The sequence below is a fragment of the Megascapheus bottae genome, chromosome 1, assembly GCF_031878675.1.
Source record: "Megascapheus bottae isolate mThoBot1 chromosome 1, mThoBot2.hap1, whole genome shotgun sequence".
Lineage (NCBI taxonomy): Eukaryota > Metazoa > Chordata > Mammalia > Rodentia > Geomyidae > Megascapheus > Megascapheus bottae.
This window is the reverse complement of record NC_143509.1, coordinates 66368207-66393160: the sequence shown is the minus strand read 5'-3', so window position 1 is coordinate 66393160 and position 24954 is coordinate 66368207.

Below are 24954 nucleotides of genomic sequence, written 5' to 3'. Positions count from 1 at the left end.
TTTTGTTCTCCCCATTTACCGCCTGTAATTGGCATAATCATTCAGGGTCTGTAGATGCATTAAGAGTCACCATCCAACTTTGTGACTCAGACAGATTTTGACCACTCATACCAAAGGGGAAAAAAAAGATTCTTTCATGACCAGTGACATAGTTCAAGCTGACAAATGACTTCCTTGTAATCCCTGGCATCTCTCACACCTAGCCCATTAGTAAGTGGCAGTTCTAAGGGATGCTGAAAATTGAACCGAGAGAGAGAGAGAGAGAGAGAGAGAGAGAGAGAGAGAGAGAGAGAGAGAAAATCACTCATTTAAATCACTCATTTAAATACTGACATGCCTTAGGCAGAATAGATTCTTAAATTAGCCATGTTGAGACAGATATAGGATTCTGTTATTAAGATTTCTTTTTTTAATCTAAGCCCCATAGTTTTCCTGTATATCAAGTTTCAATATCTGGGAGAAGTTTTACCTGTAGTTCAGCTGATGACCATTTTTCTCCTCTTAAATGGATTAACATCGTGAATGTCACTCAGATGGAGTGGATTCATAGTACTCAGAGGGAGAATTATGAATTCTGCTATAATAGGTTAAATTAGTATCAGCAGGGACCTCAAAAATGGAATTCAAACTGGGAGATGCTGTAGAATAGAAATGCAGTGGCTAGTCTATTTGCCTTCTAAACATCTAGATTATTCTTCTTATCAAAAGAGTCAGGCCAGAGTTACAGCTGACAAAGCTACCTTGCTTTTTTTTTTCACTCAAATCCTCCAAGGATGTGTATCTGGATATCAAGGAAACAGAAGACTCTGAACAAAATCTAAAAGTTATTGAGGTTCAAGTTCCTGATAATTTGAAAACATTTCTAAGTAAGAAGTGGTAGGATGTGGGAGACAGGCTTTCCTTCCACCCTCATTCACTACAGAATGGCTTTCATTCCTAGCAAGAGAATCCAGATGTGAGCAGCCAACAGCTGAACCCAAACTGGAGCATGCTGCACCCCTGTGAGGAGTCACCCAACTGAAGACTGCCATCTGAGAGAGCTGTTGCTCTTGGCCTTCTTAGAAATAGTCCATCAAAGGAAGTCTAACCATAACCAGTGAAATATCCCACACACTATCAAAATCATCTATTTCATTAAGCTAAAATAAGTAAATAATATAGCTAAATTTTGCTGATCATCCTTATTTATTTAAAGTTGTTTAGTTTCAAGCTTGATTTTCAATCAGTTTCAGGTGATGGCTACCAATGTTTTCCTCTCTTTCAAATGGGAACCATAGTCTTCAGGAAATGAAGTAACTGGCCTAAGATTAGATGATAAGTGATGGCCTGGGAATGTCAACCCACGTTGTGAATTTCCAGACTATGTCACAAAAAGTTACATAAATTACTTGCCTGCACTGCGCAAGGATATAGAAGAGATATGTATCTAGCTGTCTATTTTGGTGCTAGTCCTGAGAGTTGGACTCAGGACCTGGATGCTTTCTTGATTAAGGCTAGCATCCTACAACTTGACCCACAGCTCTACTCCCTGCTTTTTGGTTGTTAATTGAAGAGTTTCATGGACTTGTCTGCCTGGCTGGCTTCAAACTGTGATCCTCAGCTTTCTGAGTAGCTAAGAATACAGGTGTGAGCCATTAGCACCCACCTATTAGAAGAGATCCTTTGAAAAAGTAAATACCAAGTCTTTTCCAACAAAGGCCAGAAATAGTGTAACTGTTTAGCTGAGCATCCATGTAAGCTAGGTAGACATCAGGACCTCATTTTCTAAAATGAGACCAAGAACATCCATAACCTAGTAGAAAGCATCCCTGGGCTGATAACACGACATACAGCAAAATAGTTTGAAGCAGACTGACGAGTCCTGCAAGTTGCTACCACTCTGTCTGAAAATTCATGGTTCATGGACATTAACTGCCACAAGTGTACAATTCCTGCTTCCTTCTGCAGACAGAGAAAGAATGAGACAGTATCCCAATCTCTGCATTTTGGGAATTAAAAAGGTCTAATATTGGTTCTTTGCAGTGTTTGGGAGACTTGAATGCTTGCTGATATTTTCCCCCTGGAAAACTGGCTCTTTAGTCAGTATTAGGTTCCTATTATAAAACAAAGGAGTTGGAATATCCTATTTCTGTAATCTTATGTTTACTTATGCCTTCGTTTCTATTGGTTTCTATAGGTACTTCTCATTTTTCTCATTAGAAAATGGAGAAAGAAGCTTTCATAATTGCACCAGAAAGAGAGAAATTAGAGGGAGATAGGTAAAAGGTCTTCCCTAGGTTTTTAAGAAGAAATAGATTCAACCTTTCTTCATTGTGTTGAAACATCCTGCATGGTATTTTATGGGTCAAGATAAATCACAGCCTCCACCACTCAAGACCCAATGTGTGAAAAAGAAGAGGTAGGAGATACTAGGATGTTGTCAAAGCAGCTCTGTCCACTGAGAATTAGGCATACACTCCTTGACCTTGTGAACAATGGAATTTCGAATTTCATCTCCATTGGAAGTGAGTGAAACCTTTGTCCTCAGAATGTTTTAGATGAGGCTAAACAAAGAGTGCCCTATTTGAGAATGTGGGGTATTGTGTGGTAAAGAACAGACCGTAGAGATTGAGCTAATGAAGATCCCTGGGGTAAAGAACTGGATGATGGATCATTTCTTTATTCTTGTGAATTTCTGCTATCTCAAACCTTTTGATACAAGCCGCAGGTCCCTGAGGAATGGATGGGAATTGAAGTACAACAGGTGGCTTGGTTGGCTTTGTCCAACATATACAGAAGAAGGATGCCAAATGTTCTGTCACCAATATCACACAGCCTGCTTGAAAGTTCTCTGGTGCCTGTCCTTATCTCTATACCTATCCCTATCTCTAGTCCACCTCTCCTTTCCATTCCCCTCTCCTCCCCTCCCTTCTCTTCTCTTTCCTTCCCCAATACACACATATTATTCTTCTCTTGTCCTATACTTCTGGCCAGGGACTACAGACTTAAATTGGCCATATATAGAGCACAGGTAAGAGGCTAGCCATGTTTATTATTTCATCCTTGCTCTAATAATGTACCCATTTATATCCATCTGTAGGTAGGTAATCTTGGATGGAAGCCTAGTCAAGAAACCAAGACATTCTGAAATGCAACAACATTAAATGAACACATTCATACAGGAAGAGTTGGATTCTATGATCTCAATAATAAAACTAACTGGCAGACAAAGCTGAGGTTATAACACAGTGACACTTTTACTCCAATATATCTATATTTATATCTAGGCATATCTATCCACGTCTCTATGTCTCTATGTCACTGTGTCTCTATCTATCTATCTATCTATCATTCCATCTACATACCATCTATATTGACCTCAAATCTTTGAATGCCTAAAACTGATTTTGAATAAAGAAAGTTGGAAAGGGTGGGTGGAGAATCATGTACATCTTATTATATGTCATTATGTTTTATTGAATATTTAGTAGGGATTAGGCAAAGTAGTTTCCCTTCCTTCAAATAACTTTCAGCTTACTAAATAAAATGTGCATTCAAACAACCAGTTATGACAGATCAAAGTGCTTTTATTATTGAGGTATAACAAGGTGATAAGTCCAGGAAAGGAAGAATTCTGAATGTGAAATAATGGTAAGTACAATCAGAGGAAGCTTTACAAAAGTTGGAAGCTGACAAGGAGATATTGTCTTCTATTTCCCAAACTGTAGTTGAGGATATTAAAACTCAAGTGTATTAAATAAGTTGTCCAATATAGTTGAGCTATAAGATACCAAACTCTCCTCTGTCAGAGCAAAACTGGTTAAAAAAAAAAGAAGACTCAATGCATTTGAGGCCTATCACTACTCCGTGAACAACTAAAATAGTTGTTGCTTCTATTAACCCTATTGGTAGGTGGATGAAATACTTTAAAGTATAATATTTGAAGAAAGGATGAAAGAAAAATGAGGATAAAGATCGAAACATTGAACTTATAGAAATATCCACAGATTAGCCTCCAATTATCACATTCTTACGTAGTCTTCAAAGCACTAGGAATTACTGCCATATATTATTAATATATTCCCACGGCTTCAGAAAATGGGATAGGTGAAATACTTCATTTGATGTACAAATTTCACACAATTTCAAATACATTTTTAGGTGTTGCCCAGAAACTATACATCGGCCTAATTCTTAGGTTTTTCAAAATATTTTATCTCATAACTGACTACTCTCATGATGTGGTCACAAAAAGGCATGTAGCATTTCATATATATATATACGTATATATACACATATATAATGAACTCATAGTCGTCAAACATATCTTCACTAATTTATAAAGGTCCTAAATATGATCATTAATTTTGTTTCTTTTACTTTTTCCAATGACTTATTCTAACTAAATATGATGGCACTTTCCTTTGAATTGCTTCTCCAATTACAGAGTATGGATATTCATTTTCATTTTTCAACAAAAGTGTTTTTCATATTTCCCTGCCAAATAGAAAGAAATGGGGAGACTTTCCAGAATTCCAGTAAATGTAAAGGAATCTAAAAGTTTTGAAAATTGTTCGTGCTCCAAATGTATCAAATCTTGTTCTGAAACTTCACTGACCTGCACAAAGAATTTGTCTTGTTGTAGTCAAAAAAAAAAAAAAGAAAGAAAAAAATCCCTATGTAAATGGATATTGTAACTTGAACTAAAGTTTGCTTTGTCCTAACCAAAGCTGCCATATCCGATCACCCTCACCTTTCTTTGTTGTACATGGGAATCATCCATTTCCAAATTTGCATCTAGGAGATAGCCCCTCCCACACTCAGAATGAATAAAAGAGAATGTCTTAAGCCTCAGAAACTGACAACTATCTCTGAAGCTAGACCATAACAACAACAACACAAAATAATTTGTTAAAATTGTCATTGTCAAAAACACAGGTATCAGAAGCAAAAGGGAAAAAAACTTGAAACTGATTTCATATGATCTCATATTTCAGAAGATCAAGAATCCAATGACACTGCGATACCAGACAAGATTAACAGCTTTATTAAACCTGAGGACTTGTAAGAGACTTACAAGAGACTTGTATGAGGAATCTGCATTTTCACTGAACATGAATTTAAAATCACTCCTTTACTTCTTTTGCCTTTCCTCTGTATACTACTCCAAGGTAAATTTGAAGTAAGATGTTCTTTTAAGACTCAGCTTGCATGTCACATTTATAAAACAAGTTCTCCTTAACTGTCACTTAATTATCTCTCCTCTTTGCTCTCACAGCTTTTGTGTACAACTTGAAAGGTACATTTTCAAATTTTTGTCCCATAGTTTTTGATTTACTGTACACTTATCCTTATGAAGAACAAGCACAACTAATTCAATTTTGTTTTCTCATTACCTATCTGATTACCTGGGACAAAGCACTTGCCTAATAAATGTTTATTTGAATGAATAAATGACAAACATCTATTCACATGGCAAGATAATCTTTCCATATATGGTATTTATATTGCAGATTTAGACCTTTCTATTTATGTCCTGCCCTAGGGGTTTTTGCATATGTTTTTATTATAATTAATAGAAGGCTTACATTATATTCACCAGATAGAAGGTGCATTACTTCACAAACATTGATACACTTTCTCATGTCTTGATCCCCATTTCCCTCCCCCCACACCCACCCCTCATCTTTTTTCCCCCTTCCCTATCCAATTTCAAATAACCAAATAAACATATATACAATATATCAGATAACAAGGTGAAATACTGTAACAATATGAGATAACCAAGAGGTAGAAAAAGAGATGAGAGATAACATAGTACATTAAGGACAACAATCACTCATTATATGACTTTTATTTCTATATTCTGGAGGTCCTTTCATTTAACGTCATACTATATGGCCTTTTGTATCAAGGTTTTGTTCTATTGTAAGTATCTCCTAGGAGAACCCAAGGTTTCTACTGATTATGACAAATGAGAAAAACCATTGAGCCTAAGTTCCTTTGAGTCTGGCTTACTTCACTTAATATGATTTTTTCTAAGTCTTTCCATTTCCTAAAAAATGGGGCATAGTCGTTCTTTCTGACAGCAGCATAGGATTCCATTGTGTACAAATACCACACCTTGTTGATCCACTCATCAACTGAGGGGCATCTGGGTTGGTTCCATATCTTTGCTATGGTAAATAGTGCTGCAATGAACATAATTGTGCTAGTGGATTTAGTATGCCCTTGTTTCTGGACGGTTGGGTAAATGCCAATTAGTGGAATTGCTGGGTCATAGGGGAGCTCTATGTTTAGTCTTTTGAGGAACTGCCATACTGCTTTCCATAGTGTTTGAATGAGTTTGCACTCCCACCAGCAGTGTAGTAGTGATCCCCCCTGGCCACATCCCCTCCAGCATCTGTTGTTATTAGTTTTCTTGATCCTGGCCATTCTAACTGGAGTGAGGTGGAATCTTAGAGTTGTTTTGATTTGCATTTCTTTTATGCCCAGAGATGTGGAGCATTTCTTCATATGTTTATAGGCCATTCTCATTTCTTCTTCAGAGAAGACTCTCTAAGTCTTTGGTCCATCTTTTAATGGGATGGTTGTTTCTTTGGAGATTAGTTTTGGAGTGATTCCATTTTTTGAGCGTTGATATATTTTAGATATGAGGCCTTTGTCTGTTGTAAGGTTAGTGAAGATCTTCTCCCACTCTGTATGCTTTCTAGTTAATTTGCTAGCTATGTCCTTTGCCATATAGAAGCTCTGCAGTTTAATGCAGTCCCACTTACCCAGACTTTCTCTGATTTGTTGTGTTTCTGGGTCCTTATTAAGAAAGTTTCGACCTGTGCCAAGGAGATTTAGTGTGGAGAGAGTGGGCATCCTTGTCTCATTCCAATTTTAGAGGAAATCTGCCCTAGGTTTTGATATACAGTAATATTCCAATCCTGAATTTTATGAAACTATGACAAATAAAATTTGAATTTTCAGTATTATTGATTTTATCTCACCAAGAGTTAAAGCAAAGATACACATTTATTTATCAAACCTAAAACTTACTTGAAAGAATGGTTTGGGTTTATGAGCATAATAATGAATTTATAATCTGAAACTCAGAGATCATGTTTCTTTGTGACTTGGGTATGTAATTCTTTCTTCAGGTAAGAGGTTGTCAATAGACAGCTCCTAAAAATAATGAATATTTGCAGTAATAATTTCATGGGTTGACTGAAGCTTAATAGCCTTTATTTCCAATTTAGTCTTGTGATGTGTTTCAATGCAGTCTCAAATAAGATATAGTCTATTGCAATACTATTTAATTCTCTTTTATTTTGTTAATAATAAGCTGCCGTTTTATTTTGGTTTATGTGTACAGCTGTGGTGGACTGTCTTAAGAACCTCACTTGTCACTTTGCTGCATCTGTTAGTCTCTATTTTCTAGGATATGGTCGTTCATTGTCTACCTTGATGATGAAGAATTTTTATTCATTCCTACAGCTAACTTCCCTCTTAATCCTTTCACCACTGAACTAACAAAAGAGGATAAAGAGGAAACAACAATATAAAAATCCAGATTTGGTTGTCTTGCTTATTTTCACAAGACCAAATTGGGAGAACTTTTAAGATTCATAAATTAATAGTCTTTGATGTCCATACCTCTGGGAAAGCTTCATTGCCAGGAATAGAGAATTTGATGATTGTCAGTTTGAAGATGCATGCCTACAGAGACAAATGAGCATCTTGATGTTAGACTGAATGTAATCTTAGTATTCAAATGAAGAAAAAAATGAGACAAGAACTAGAGTAGTTCTGGAACTACTAGATTACTCAGGGTATGATATAGAACAAAACATTTTGTCAAATGATGATTCTTATTCAGGGATACACATCAAGTTCACTTGAGATGTTTCTGCAAAAAATAAAAAATATTTCTAGAAACAAACTCCATAGATAGTCCAGACACAACTACTTTTAAAACAAGTAATTAACCAAAACACTCAAGTAAACCTAAAACACATTTCTAATGATAATAAACAACTTAATTATTATCTCTATAGTACCAAAACCAATTCATTTAATTTTTTAAAAAGTGAAGAAAAGACTCTGGCAAAGCTATGAACAAAAATTTCTGGCATGATTTTTCCTTTGATCCTTTTTCTTGGTGCTCTTGACTATACCAACAGCTAATACTTTCATGATAGTGATGCAGAGAAAAGAATCTGATACTACAGTCTCCTTCTGCAAGAAAACCGTTCAGGTCAATCAATGCAGGCATCACTTGAAATTACTTTTAATTTAAACTATACCAAAAAAGCTTACATGGATAATCAAAACCAAAATAAGCTATTACTTTCAAATGATTAGGTTAGGATGGTGTGTGTGTGTGTGTGCATATATTCCCATGTACTTGGTAGGAGACCAGCTAAGGCAAAAAGTTAATGAGGCTCTCATCTCAAATAAATAAATATGATGGCTCATATCTGTAATTCTCAGACTGCATGAGTAGGAAGAACTTTGTCAGTCCCAGCCCTGGAAAATACATGAGCCCTTATAAGAAAAATAACATAAAAAGATGGAGTTATAAGAGTATGGTTTAAGTGATAAACTACTTTTGTAGGAAGCACAAAGTTCTGAGTTCAAACCTCAATACTAGAAACATGCATATGTTTGTGTTTATAATATACATATACATATATATCTAATATACGTATACATATAATATACATACATATTTATATGATATGTAATATGACATGTGATACATATTTATAATACATACTCATGTAATCAAGCAATCTTAATTATGGATGTATTTTCCAAGGAAAGAAATCTGTACCTCATAAAGGTATCTACACCTCTACATTCATAGCATCATTCTTCAATATCCAAAATCTGATTTAGGAGTAACCTGTCTATGGGTAGATGGAAGCGCAAAGAAAATACATTTTTCACTTACACATGTGTGCATACACAGAGAGAAACAGAGAGATGGAGAGAGAAAGAGAGACAGAGACAGAGACACAGAGAGAGACAGAGAGACACCTATCAATAAACAAAAAATCCCAACTATTTGAGACAAAGTGAAGTATCTGGAGGATAAGGCTAGGTCTAATAAAAGACAAACAAGACAAATTCTGAATGCTCTCTGTTATATATGAAATCAAAACAGAGTTGAATTCACAGAAACAGAAAGTATAACAATGATTGCCAGGAACTAGGGAATGGAAGATATGCAATTTTGTTAAAAGAACACAAACTTTCCATCATAAGTAAGTTCTGTTTGAACTGAGGAAATGGAAAATCTCCCACGCTCCTGGGTTGGGAGAATTAGCATCATGAAAATGGCAATCCTGCCAAAGGGCTATCTACAAATTCAGTACCATACCCATCGATATCCCAATCTCATTCTTTAATGAAATAGATGAAGAAATTCAAAAATTTATATGGAACAATAGAAGACCCCAATATCAAAAGCAATCCTTAGCAGAAAGAACAGCGCTGGAGGTATATCAACACCATATCAAACTCTATTACAGAGCTACAGCAATGAAAACAGCAAAGAGAAGGCCTGAAGACTAATGGAATAGAACTTATGACTCAGAAATCAATCCACAGACCTATGGCCACCTAATCCTTGATAAGGGAACCAAAAACATAGCATGGAAGAAAGGCAGCTGCTTCAACCAATGGTGCTGGCAGAATTGGTTAAACGTCTGTAGAAAACTTAAGTTGGATCCTTATATGTCACCCTGCACCAGAAGTGATTCCAAATTTATTAAAGAACTTAAGGTAAAAGACAATAAACTGAAAACTTTACAAGAAGGAATAGGGCTCCTTGGCACAGGTCAAAACTTTCTTAATAAAAGTCCAGAAACACGACAAATTAAATAAAGTTTGGACAAATGGGACTGCATTAAACTGCACAGCATCTGTATGTCAAAGGACATAGCCACCAAGTTAAATAGAAAGGCCACAGAGTGGGAGAAGATCTTCACTAGCCACACAATAGATAAGGTCCTCATAACTAAAATATACCTACAGCTCGAAAAATTGAACCTCTCAAAAAGAAGTCCTCAAAGAAACAACTAACCCATTGAAAGGTGGGCTAAAGATTTAAAGAAAGATTTCTCTGGAGAAGAAATAAGAATGGCCAATAGACACATGAAGAAAGGCTTGACATCTCTGGCCATACAAGAAATGAAAATCAAAACAACTTTGAGATTCCACCTTAATTTGAATGGCCATTATCAAAAAATCTAACAACATATGCTGGTGGGGATATAGCCAGAAGGGAACATTAGTTCACTGCTGGTGAGAGTAAAAACTTGTTCAATCACTCTGGAAAGAAGTTTGGAGGTTCCTTAAAAGGTTAAGCATAGAGTTCCCTTATAACCCAGCAATCCCACTCCTTGGCATTTACCCAAATGTCCATAAACAAGGACATACTGAAGCACAACTATGTTCATTGAAGCATTATTTACCATAGCTAAGAGATAAAACCAATCCAGATACCCTCAGTACCAATACCCTCAGTTGATAATTGGATCAACAAGATGTGGTATTTATACACAATGGAATTCTATGCTGCTGTCAGAAAGAACAACATTCGAAAGGAAATAGAAAGACTTGAAAAATCATATTAAGTGAAATAAGCTGGAACTAAAGAAATGTAGGGTCCATGGTTTCCTTCATGTGCAATAACTAGAACACCTCCAGGATTCTCCTAGCAAAGGATCACAGTAGTTCAAAAGCTATGTGCATATGGTCATATAGGATGAAGCTAAGCAAAATGAACTCCAGGATATGGAAACAAGAGTTTTAACTATGTGTTCATTGTTCTTAGCCGACTGTGTAAAGTTATTCTCCCTCTCCCTCTCCCTCCCTCCCTCCCTCCCTCCCTCCCTCCCTCCCTCCCTCCCTCCCTCTCTCTCTCTCTCTCTCTCTCTCTCTCTCTCTCTCTTTCTCTCTCTCTTTTCTTATGATTTATCTCATGTTGTTACTGTATCTGACTTTTGTACCTGGTATATATTTTATACGTGTGTGTGTGTGTGTGTGTGTGTGTGTGTGTGTTTATTTGCTTATTTGAAATAGGGTAGGGAAGGGGAAAATCAAGATGATTGGTATGGGCTGGGGGAAAGGAAACTGGGAGAAAAACATAGGATGGGGTATCAGTGTTCAAGAAGTAATGTGCCCACTATCTGATAAATGTAACTGTAACCCCTGTATACATCATCCTGACCATAAAATATAATTGACAAAAGATAAATAAGTTCTGTGAATCTAATATATAAATTTGTTGACCACATAATAATGTTTTGTTTACTTGAAATTTGCTAAGGGAATTAAAATTAAGTGGCTTTGCTCCTCTACTATACACAAGTAATAACTAAGTGTGAGGATGGGTATATTATTAAATTATGTGAATCAAAAGATAGATAGATAGATAGATAGATAGATAGATAGATAGATAGATAGATAGATAGACAGATAGATGGATAGATAGAGTCCTACATCTATAGGCTTTGCATCTGTATATTCAACCAACTTGTTACTGAAAATATTTGGGAATATGTTGTGGCTATACTAGACATATACAGATTATTTTTCACCATCAATACTTCCTAATTTAAGTTGTATCCAACTACATGTGCATAGCAGATGCATTCCACTAAGATTAAACATATAAGTCATCTAAATATTGTTTAAAATATATGAGGATATATATAGGTTTCATACAAATACTACACCATTTTTCTATAAGAAAGTTGACCATCCTCAGATTTTGGTATCTCCAAGAGATCTGAGAACCAATTCTTCACAAATGCCAAAAGATGGCTGTATATAGTTTTTGCAAAATATATTTTAGTGAATCTGGAAGAAATGAAATGCTGAGAGTTGTTTCATGGTCCTGTTTGAATGCACTAGTCATGATATTATCTGTGGAAGTACAGGTGGATTTTAAGATGTTACAGCATCTTATAGATAGACGAGAGCTAGGAGATTTTTCTATTCTGCTAGATCAGATGCCACAGTAATGAAAGTCAAGAGATGGGAGCATCAACTCCAGGAGAAACTTTCAGTTGAAACACCATCTCTTGTATGGAGTTTCTAAAAGTAAAAGATCAGTCTCTTCAGCACCAAAAAAAAAAAAAAAGCTAAGTGGCAAGAATACCAAAAAGTTGACCTCTTTACTGAAGCAAACGACCCACTAGTATTCATCGCTGCTAGCCTTCAGTCAGAGTTAATAATTATAGCATGTCTGTCCCTCCTGTGACCTCTGGAGAACTTGTCTTGCACATCTCTTTTCCAGAGAAGACCACCCTTTTTCCTGTGTGCCAGGGCCATCCCACTTCCTCAGTCACGGATGGCCCCCATCCAGAGCCAGACCATCCTGCTGGCAGCACTTGTGGGATTCAATGGGCCTCAGCTGGAGGTCCAGATGGCTGATTCCTCATTCCCCAGCAGGGTTTCAGCCCAATCCACCCCTTCCTGATCACTCTACCATTAATGACATCAGGCCTTGAATATTTTCCTTAAATCCTATCAGTATCTCTGTAAAACATGCAGAAGAAAAGGACTAAAGATGGCTTTAGAAAGAGTGTGATGCTTGATACACTATAACTAAAGTCTAAAGGATTCACAAAATGGGATTTTACTTATAGAATAATTTGAATTTGCAAATGACAAACCTACATGCTTATTTATCTATAGATTCATCTACCATTGATAGATAAGTAGACAGAGAAGTCAAACTGATAGATGGGCAGAAACTTTGAAAACACACCTATAGCAACAGCTCCATCTATGTAGATTAGAAAGGAAAAAAATCAAACAATTAGTAAATCTCCTGTTTAAAAAATATAGATGTCTGCAGCGATGCTCATTTATCTATATGAACATTTGTCTATATGAACACATGGTTCCTGATCATGTGCTGCTTCACTTGTATTTGACACACGACAAAAGACAAGGCATAGGTATATTGGAGATAATCTGATTTAAAGTATGGATTCATACCAAATGTAAAACTTAATCTGAAAATTTTCCTAAGATAGGAAAAACACTAAAGGGAATTCGCATTTTAATTACAATAATATGTATTTGGGGCGTGGTTACCTAAAGTATGTAAGTATAAGTCACAAAGAAACCCTCATCTTCCAGAACAGGTGAGTTACAGAAATATAATCATTGCCTAGGGCTACTTTAATAAATGATGACACTCTGAGTGGCTTAATATAATGAACACATATCCACTGCGTTTTAGAAGCTGAAAGGGTAAAATCTGGATGTCAGCAAGGCCAGGACTGTTCCAACAGCTCTATAATAAGTGCTACTTTGCTCCTTCTAGTTTCCAGTGGTTACTGTCTATCTATCTATCTATCTATCTATCTATCTATCTATCTATCTATCTATCTATCTATCATATTTCTTGAACTAACATAAGTCTCTACCACAGTCTTCACAATGCTTTCCTCTCTCTGTTTCCTCCCTGTCTTCAGCTCTTTTCTTCTCCTTTAAGGTTACCAGTCACTGAAATGAGGATCCAATCTCACTCAATGTGACCTTGTCACCAATTTCAACATGAAGTCATATTCACAGGTTCCAGAGCTAGGCAATTCAGCAAACCTTTTTGTTGGATATAATTCAGTGATAGCAGGGACTACTTAGCTAGTGTGTTTTGAGAACCGAGCTTATGACAGACACTAAACTGAACACATGGAGAGAGTAGTTCTCATAAACTAGAGTATACACATGGAGAGAGAAGATCCTACAAGCCAGAGCATACATAAGGCTGCAAATGGAACTCTGGAAGGGATTTTTAGAAAATATTGCCCACACTGAGTTACTTTTGATAGTATAATGAATAATTGCAGCACAATGATAGACCTAAATCAATACTATCCTTCAACTTCAATGTATGGTCATCTTGGTTTTAAAGGCGGAAATAACACAATCTAAGACTCATGCATTTTAAGTATTATTTGGCTCCCAACTTGTTCCTTGAAAGGACAACTCTATATATGTTTAACTTGCCTCAGCCACAGCAAGGATTATATATTTAATGACGGATACTAACTCCTCTAAAACAACACTAGCTAATTGAGTTGAATAAATTATTTATAAGCACTAGGGTATTTCAGTTCACTTCAAATTCTGCAACTATGTTTCCTGTAAACTTTTTCATATAAATTAGATGTCGTACAACCTAACTACCTTTCTGGTTCAAATTCTTATCTCCAATTTCTATTGGTTATTAGCTCTCAAAGACATGTCTCTGTATTGTTTTCCCTCACTATTTTGCATTGGATTCAGAAGGAATGCTTATAGATAACTTTCTTGAATCTTATTTTTTATGCCACCAAAATTAAAGCTATGGTCGAAATCCCTAAGGAGAGAATTAAGGATTCTACAATGAATGTTTTCCATTCCAAAGTCACTAAGGTTCAAATAGAACAAGAAGTTTGGGGTTTGCTTTGATTTTTTTTGCAGAAGATAAGTGGGAAAAATTTCACCCAGCTGATAGTTTATTTTTAAAAAGTAGGTCATCTCACAGAATGAAAGGCTGTTTAATTAACTAGAAGCTAAAAACCCCAAAGTGGGTAAGCCACTGTTTGACTTATTAGTGCTTAGCCTTTTAGACATTTTATAAATCTGGGTCCTAGATAATGATAATAATCAATTATATAGTTTATGAAGCCCTGATGTCGCCTAAACACTATGTTAGATAGTGTGATAACTGTAAAAAGGAAGTTGCATGTCGATAGACATATTATTTTAATGTTCAAGACGTACAGATACAACTAGAAAAACGCAATAAGGATCCCATCTTAAATCAGGATGCCACACGACACACATCCTTAAAGGTAAAGGCAAAAGAGGATAAGCCAAGAGAAGAGCCTATACAAAGGCATGGAAGACAGAGGAAGGAACTAACAATTGTTGAGTAACTGGTATTATCAAGTTTGGTCCTTGCAGCAAGCCTGGGAGTCAGGCATAGATGAGAAGTAGTTCATTACAATGTGACACAGCAGAGATTTCTTAGCAAGAACAGTCTGAATCCAGAATCTGATCTTATACCAAGATAAACCATGATTCCTGTTGCACATAATAAGGAGACTTCCCTGGCAGCAGCCAGGGAAGGGTGGCTCTACCAGGCAAAAGCAGCCTGGACTCAATAGAGTATCACTTCACAAAACACTCGATGTACTAGATGTACTAAGGTGAAGTTTCCTAAATTGGAAATTGGTACTTCATTTTCTCTTCTACAACTGTTTTAAAGAAAATACTTTATGGCTTCACTTATTATAAGGAAATATGTGTTTGTGGGGGTGGTGGGGGAAAGTGGCTTTACACATTTTAGCAGCTAATTTTTATTAATATATGCTATAATGTAAGTGTGTGATGAGTCAGCATAGTACCATTTGATCTATTTTAGGGCCATTTTTTCTTCAGTTGTTCAACATCACTTGCCATATTCTTTCCTTGTCACATACAAACAACCACACAGGAAGTGATGGGGGAAAAAAACCAACTCAGATTTCTTAAAGGTTATTTGTCTTGTCTATGTACTCAGAAACACAATTTCAAAAATATTTAAAATTATTATTACATGCAGTGTTTATACAGGAATTACCAGCTAACAGAGGACTAACATGTTTCTTGGATAATGATTTTTTTTTACTATTGTAGGCTCAAATTCAGGCTGGCTTTAAATAGTGATCCACAGATCTCCACCTCCTGAATAGTTATGATTATTGACATGAGCCACCAGTGCCCAACTAACCATTTTTAATGTATATTTTCTCATTGGTAGAAAAGAAGATAAGGATTTCATATTACCCAATGATAAAAGGGGCCACCTGTACTTCTAGTGAAAGGACATTGCTACTGTGAGTTTGTTAAAATTGGCAAAGTTATATAAAATTCTAAGATAAAAAAAGCTGTAGATTTTACATAGGAGATGTGAATGAATGTGTCAACGTCATGATTTGAATTTTCTTGAATTGGATTCTTAAGATGTTTCTTCAAGTTTTCTTAAGGCACTACATATCCTTCAAGATGAGGGTTTATTTAGCAAGGTAACTGTTAAGTTCATTAATGCAAAGTGTTGCAAACCAACTTAAGTAGTTAACTGTTGTTTAGAGAAGTTTTCCTTTCCTGGTCAAAATGGGTATATTTGCAATGCATTGACACAGAAACAAGGTGAGTGAAAGATGATTTTCCATTTTTATGAATACTATCTGTCAAAAGAAAAAAAAGGAGGAGGTGGGGAAAAGTTAAGTTAATACAAGGGTGTTGGGCAGAGTAAAATAATAACTCTCTCAATCTAAGAGTGATGGCTCATTAGAAGCTATATTTAGTATGTACAGACTCTGTGCCAGGCTTTCAAGGAACAAGTTGAACATGACAGACACAAACCTCGCATCTAGAAAGAGAAGAAAACAAGTCAGCAGCGAGGACCATGTGGTAACAGATAAGGAAGTTGCAGTCTGGCTTCAAATGGGAAGCTTTTTTTTTTTTTTCACAAAAAAATGCAGTTTCTAAATAGTGAGATCTTGTACATGAGGATGAATTATCTAGTCAAGCATTTGGCAGTAAACATCATATGTAGGCAGTGGCCCATCATAAATTCGGACTATTTTTCAAGAAATAAAAAAATCATATAATATACCAAAAGCATAGGCCATGCAAGTATTTTGAGTAGGCATAGCTCTGAACCTTTCCCTCAAAGAAGTGAAATTCATTGGAGGAGACAATACCAAATTATGAAACAATCACTAACTACAGAGAAAGGAAAAACTGGAAGATTAAAATGTCAATTGAGAGAAAGGAGGTCTCATCTCTGAGCCTCCTTTCTTCAGTATCTCCTGTGTATCATGAGAGTGTTGGGAAAACGGAAAGTTGGATGCCTCTGTGACTGGAAGGTTGGATGTCTATGTGACTGAAATTTCTTAGCAGAGGTTTAAAATCTGCCACAAGCCCTAGCTACTCAGGAGGTTGAGATCTGAGGACCTTGATTCGAAACCAGCCCAGGCACCAAAGGACTTGAGACTCATATCTCCAGTTAACCTCTACTAAACAGGAAGTGGGACTTGGCTCAAAAGTAAGGTAGTAGCCTTGAGCTGAAGAGCTCAGGGCCAACGCCCAGGCCAAGTTCAACCCCCATGTCCCACAAAAAAAAAAAAAAGGTCTGGTACAAGTATCCCCACTAGTTCTTTTGCAAGAAGAGATAAATCTGTACAAGGAAGTACAAGGAAGTGTGTGTATTTAACTGGGGGATGGGAGCATAAGCCACATGGCAAAATCATCAGGTAACCAAGGTGCAGGCCAGAGTTGGTCAGGAATGCAGGAATGCTCTTTGATCTGAATGGGAATTCAGTAAGTAGACTGGAAAATTACAACAAGACCTTGAAAAGTAAAGGGAAGAGTTTTCACTTTTTCTAGGGAAACTAACACCTGGTCACCAAAGTTCTGGGGGAAAGTAGGTTCTGAGAGATTTTAAAACATCACATCTCTTTCTAATTTTAAATGTTTATGATATAAAAATACTTCAGCTAAAACAAAAGCCATATAATGAATGATTGTTGTCCTTAATGTACAATGTTGTCTCTCATCTCCTTTGCTGTCCCTTGGTTATCTCATATTGGTATAGTATCTCACCTTGTTATCTGATTTATTGAATTTATTTGTATTTGGATATTTGAAATTTGATAGGGAAGAGGGGAAAACCAAGACGGGTGGGGGGCGTGGGGGAGGGGGAGGGATACGGGTACCAAGACATGTGAAAGGGTATCAATGTATGTGAATTAATGCACCTTCTATCTGGCAAATATCATGTAACCCTTTTACTAATTACAATAAAAATAAATAAATAAATAAATACTTCAGCTACAATAATCACTAGAGAAGAGAGATAAATAAGGACTCTGACAAACACCTCATTCAATAGTCAGGCTTAAGATTTTCTCTATACCCACAAATAGGGCCATCCCCCAAGAGAATGATTAGACAGTTCAGTCAGTCAAGAGGTTGGAGACTTCAAGGTCATCTGTTGACCTTCCTTCACTGGGCTGGACTTCCTGCTCCCAGGACGGGAATATGCAATTATGCTTACATTGCTCTTTGATGTCTGGTGGAAGTCTATCAGAGAGTAAGATAGCTGGCTGAACATTCTTCATTCTTTCCCTTGTATGTCTGTGTGTGCGTGTGCATGAGTGTGGGTGTGTTAGGAGCAAGAAAATAAAGCAGAGATGAGGAAATAAATAATTAAAGATTCTACAATCACATATAAGATACATGAGGAGACAGAAACATTTTAGAAAAGGTTGCAGAACCGTTAACAAGTGTGGATTATGACTCTGTGTAAATTTTATAGATACCAAAATCTTGTGTTGATTTAGGGATACATTTATAAGTAGGTTTGTTTTTTACCTGACTGGAAAGATCCCATTGGACTCATTTACTGAAAGTATTCTCTATGAGGGGAGTAGAAACAATGCAGGGACTAGCTAAATCAAATCACAAACTTTATGTGTTTCAAGTCCAAAGGAAAATGTGAAACAACATAATTTTTACTATTATGATTAAATTCTGAGTGAATATCTTGGTATTGGTTATTCTCTGCATATTTTACGTGTGTGTGTGTGTGTGTGTGTGTGTGTGTGTGTGTGTGTGTGTGTTACTGGGGTTTGACCTCACAGACTTGTACCTACTAGGTAAGCCCCCTGCCACTTGAGCCACACTTAATCTTCTTTGCTTTAATTGTCAAATAAAGTCTTAATTTTGTCATGGTCCTCTTTGTCTCTGCTTCTCACAGAGCTGGAATTATAGTCTCACACATCAATCACAACCAGCATGTTGATTAAGATGTAGTCTGAGTAACTTAGGCATGTATCACGATGGCAGGTCCTCTCTGTAGTTTTATGATGTGTGTTCTTTACTTCATTTAGAAAAAGAAACTTTTCAAGAATAAACATGGGTAAAGGATTTTGAGAGGCATCAATGTAAGTGGGTCTTATAGCTAACTGCCAGCCAGTGAAGTCAGACAATTTCTCAAGAAGTGACTAGAGGGCCGGGAGTTTGGCCTAGTGGCAGAGTGCTTGCCTAGCATGCACAAAGACTCCGGTTCGATTTCTCTGTACCACATACATAGAAAAAGCCGGAAGTGGTGCTGAGGCTCAAGTGGTAGAGCTCTAGCCTTGAGAAAGTTCAAGGACAGTGTTCAGGCCCTGAGCTCAAGCCCAGGACAGGCAAAAAAAAAAAAAGTGACTAGAAAGCAGTTTCCCATCCGGATAAGGAAGAATCATGCTTAGATTTTTTTTTTTTTTCTGGTTGCAGAATGTTTCGCCTAATGCTACCTTTAAAATGGTTCTGGCTGACTTCCTGTTCTCTGTGGCTCAGCTTTGTTTATTCTTTGAGACTGTTGATTAACTGATATGTTTTCTGTCAACTGAAATTTATAGACACATTAACATGTTTGACAGAACACTGTGAGCTAAAGAACAGGGCTAAATTGAAAAGTCTTCTGTGTGTGCTATATTAAACAAGTAAGGTGGTATTTCCCAGTTCTCTTCCATTGTCTGAATGTTAATATTATCTCACTAATACTCTTGTTCATTTGATGTCTCCATTGTCAAAAAGTAGGTTTTTTTTCCTTCTAAATCAAGATGAGTATTTAACAAAGACTTGTAACATGGAGTATTACTAATAGGTTATATTTGGGAAACGAAAGGATTTTCATTTTCTTCAAAAGGGACAAAGAAGTGGTTAAAATTTCCACAGGAATACTTAGTTATCATGGCAGACCCAGGTAAAGAGAAACTGAGGAACAAAGACAATTGAACAGAAGCCAATTATATTTTTAAATAGATTGAATTTTGCTTTCGATCACAGCAGAAGCTATAGTATCCTAAAGAACCAGATAGTTTAATTAATTTCCTAAGGTCATATACAATAAGGCTCAAAGAATCAGAATAAGCAGGGCATGGTGGCACAGGCTTGTAAATCCAGCATTAGAAATACTGCGGCAGGAAAAATTAGACTTTATAGCCAGTCTGGGATATTTACTGTATTCCTTTCTCAAAAAAATGCCAACCACAAAAATAACAAACAAAACAGAATCGAGAATAACTGCACATTTAAAGAGGAAAAATGACACACAGAGAGATTTTGATATTCTTTGAGTACAAAGGGAAACTTGAACATAAAATAAAAACTATCATAAAATTTAGAAGGAAGTAGGATTCTGTGATTAAAGAACTACATAATAGTCTTCCTTTTTATTTACTATAATTCATATCAATACCCACTGTCACCATACTAGTTCCATCTCACTAGAAATGAGACAAAAAGTAGCAGAGGGTCACAAAGCAATTCAGATTATAAATTATCACTTCTAAGCCTGTTGCTTAGCTACCAAAACAGCCTGTCTCCTTACCCAGCCTGAAGCATCATTTGCATTTACTTACATATACTTGAGTGAATTCTGAAGCTGAAATAGAAACTAAGAAACTGTTACATGCATACAATGAAATGGAAGAGAAACTACTAAGGACTCTAGGGCTTGAACTATAATCTAGAAGTCTTGAAAGAATAAATTGTGGCTTTAGAGTACAATCTGATCTATGTCAGAAATGTCACACATGGAACTGGAAGTAAATGAATCCAATCTGTCATTCACCTGAAAGCCAGTGCCAAATAGAGCCATCTCTTTGGTGGTTTTGTGTTTGAGAAGAAATAGGTTTGTGTTCTGCCTGATAAGAATTGACAGGTTAGCTTCCAATCGTCTAACCTTGTTATCAATTACATGTCATAGGTGTGACTGTGGTCATAGATGCACATCTATAGAAATATATTTCTGTAGCTAAAGGAAAATCCAAATATTAGAATGCCATGAGATTGTTTCTCTCATTAGTAAATAAAACAAAACAGAAAAAGAAAAAACATATGATAGTGAACAAGAACTGGAGCTCTGACAGATGTTCTACTCTTATGCAATGGTTTTCTCAAAATGGAATGAAATGGAGGTGAAAATGAAAAGTGAAGTTTAAGTAGTTTTGTAGGAATTAGAAGTAAACGTGTCGAACAGCTGTATTAGCAACATATGTCTTAAGAAAGGTGTCATATCATTTGAAACACTAAAATTGGAGATCACCAACAACAATGATCAAATAGTAAATTTTGTAGGGGTAAAGCTTCAACGTAGGAGATGAAAAAATCAAAGCGCATCTACAGAGAAGGAAGGGTGAACATCTTGAAAAATTCTGTTTGGGGTTTGGGAGGTGTGTAGACAAGGAAGAAGAAGGGAAGAGAGAAAGCATGCCTTAACTACTTTCAATAAGGATCAAGAAATCTAATAACAACAGATGCTGGAGGGGATGTGGCCAGGAGGGATCACTTCTACACTGTTGGTGGGAGTGCAAACTCGTCCATCCACTATGGAAAGCAGTATGGCAGTTCCTCAAAAGACTAAACACAGAGCTCCCCTATAACCCAGCAATTCCACTAATTGGCCTTTACCCAACCATCCAGAAACAAGGACATACTAAATCCACTAGCACAATTATGTTCATTGCAGCACTATTTACCATAGCAAAGATATGGAACCAACCCAGATGCCCCTCAGTTGATGAGTGGATCCACAAGATGTGGTATTTGTACACAATGGAATTCTATGCTGCTGTCAGAAAGAACGACTATGCCCCATTTTTTAGGAAATGGAAAGACTTAGAAAAAATCATATTAAGTGAAGTAAGCCAGACTCAAAGGAACATAGGCTCAATGGTTTCTCTCATTTGTCATAAACAGTAGAAACCTTGGGCTCTCCTAGCAGAGACTTGCAATAGAACCAAACCTAGATACATAAGGCCATATAGTATGACGCTAAATGAAAGGACCTCCAGGATATAGAAACCAAAGTCATATAGTGAGTGATTGTTGTCCTTAATGTACTATGTTATCTCTCATCTCTTTTTCTATCCCTTGGTTATCTCATATTGTTACAGTATTTCACCTTGTTATCTGATATATTGTATATATGCATATTTGGTTATTTGAAATCAGATAGAGAAGGGGAGAAAAACAAGATGAGGGGCGGAGGGGTGGAGGGAGGGAAATGGGGATCAAAATATGAGAAAGGGTATCAATGTATGCGAAGTAATGCACCTTCTATCTGGTGAATATAACGTAATCCTTCTATTACAATAAAAACTATATGAAAAAAGAACAAAGCAAATATAATCTCTAGTCAACTTGGCATGTCATGGTAAATGAGAGGACCAAATGTTTATATCATGACACCTTCATTATCCAAGTGGAAAACTAGAAAGTTGTAAGGTGGTCTTAGAAGTACTGATGAATTTCTAAAATAATGAAAGCTTATACCCTAAAATGTCACTAAAAACAAATTTAGCCAGGCATCCTGGCTCACACCTGCAATCCTAGCTACTTAGGAGTCTATGACTGAAAGGTTGGGGTTCAAAGCCAGCCATGGCAGAATGTCCATGAGACTCATTTTGTTCTTGTTAATTTATTCAAAATAAGCCTTTGTATAACTACTAATTTGTCTTTCAAACAAAACTCAATAGTCCTAAGATAATAGCTTTTGTCCTTACAGTAAACCACCCAACCAATCAATAGTTTTATTTTTCTATCTGTCACTGTTACATTAATTGTACAAAGGGAAGTTCATGGAGACATACCTACACAGTCAGAGAACTCACCCTCATCATCATCTGCCTCTATCATTTGCCCTTTCCCTTCTCCCCATTTAAAAGTTTCCACAGGTTGCATTATACTAATTCTCATATATGTAAATACAGTACTTCCACCTTTTTCATCTTCATTTCAACTCATTAACTAAAACTCAGTTTCCTCCCTGATCCATTTGTTTTCATTTGTTTGGGAAGAGCTCTACACACGGGGAATTTAAGATTTGTAGCGACCATAATGATTTGCTTGCATATAATTTCAGAGTTTTCATGATGACCCCATTGTGTCCTGCTGCAGCGAATGATACTGCACCTGCAGATGGCCATGACACATTTTGTTTGTTTAGTCATCCCAAAAAGACCAGGCCAGCACCTTCCACTTGCACCTTTTGTAAGCAACATGCAAATTCATGCTGTACACTTATTCGGTCGAGTCCCTGTTTTCACTTCATTGTAGTACAGATGCAAATCTGAGGTTTATGGATCCTTGGTTCATTCAGTATTTATTTTACTATTCGTCTGAATCGCTCATGCAAAGAGGTTTTCATTGCCATGATTCAAGGGATCATTGAAACTTTCCACAACAGCCATCACCATTTGTATTACCACAATATTGCACAAGGATTATAGGTCTTCTCATTACTGCTTTTAACAAAACATTTTTTTGCCAGTCCTGGGCTTGAGCTAACAGCCTAAGCTGTCCTTGGACTTTCTCAAGGCTAGAGCTCTACCACTTGAGCCTCAGCACCACTTACGGCTTTTTTTTCTATGTATGTGGTACCGAGGAATCGAACCTGGGTCTTCGTGCATGCTAGGCAAGCACTCTACCACTAAGACAAACTCCTGGCCTTTAACAAAACATTTTTAAGTTGATATGCATTATACCTTGAGAAATCTGCAGGCTGCTTCATTTCTACAGAATTAACATGCCATTGTATCCATGAGACTCTTCTCTCTCATTAACCCTCAAATAGCAGGAGGTGGAATGATGGCTACATTTCTTTCTTTGCTAGCCTTGAGCAAAACGAATCAGTGACAGTTCAAGCCCAGGACTGGCTTGAATAGGAATAAATATTAATCATTTCATTGACTATCTCAGAACAGAGTAGCACTCTTTCCTGCTCCAGCCATCGCCCTACCTTGATAACATACAAGTCTCCATCCTGACATCCTGTTGATGTTCTGGATGCCCCATTGGTAACTGCAGCTTTCCCACTGGACTCCCTGATTACCACTCTATGCCCATGGTCAGGTTTTGACATCTCTTTCCCATGTGGCAATTCCAATGGTAATGGAGGGTAGCCACCACACTAAATAACCTCAAATTGTCTGCAGTTTCAGCTAGTAAATTGGTTTCTTCTTTTATCCTCAGGCTGGTTTCCCAGACACCCTTTTGCTCCATTTCTGGTTATAAGCTAACATGAAGAAAAAGCTGACAGAGGAATATTAGTTTTTGTCATTTTATATAGTAAGGACTCAAAACAAAAGGGAATAAAAGCTGTCTACTGTTTAGAGTAGTAAAAAGATATGGACTCCATGCATAGGAAAATAAAATTATATGCTATTTGGTAACTACAGTGGTGAGAAATGTAGCTATTATCAATTTGGCTTCCCTAGACATCATGTTTCCTTTATACTGAAGCGTTTTTGGTCTGTTCACACTCAGCTTTCAACATTTCCACACTCAGCTTCCAACATTGCTCATATTACTACTTCTGTTTTATAACAAAAGTTTCATAGAAGCCTTGCCTCTATTAATGACATGCAAGACAGTATATGCCCTCAAATACCTCATTCGGCAAATAAACATCTGTTGCTGGTTTTTCCATCACCTTAAAGAAATATCTGAGATAATTAACTTAAAAAGAGACAATAAGCCAGTGGCTCACACCTACAAACCTGGCTATTCAGGAGATTGAAAAGCCAGTTTGGGCAGTCCATGAGACTCCAATTAACCACCAGAAAATCAGAAGCAGTTCAATAGCTAATATTTTCCTTGCTTAAATATTCATTGTTATAAGAATCATGGTGGAATATGAATTGGATACCCAAGTTCAGTGAGCATCACTTGAACTCCTCCAACTGAAATTTTTACAATTGCCTCTGAAATGAGAATGCATACTTAAGTCACCTCACTTATTCTGTAGGGAAAGGGGTTGGGCACTGTCATTTGGCTTTGCCTTTTTTTGGTTTTCTGTTATAGAAAGAAGATAGAAGATAGCTTACACTCTGCACCAAGAAATAGAATTATCATTGCTCCCCATTGTCCAGTGTAATTATA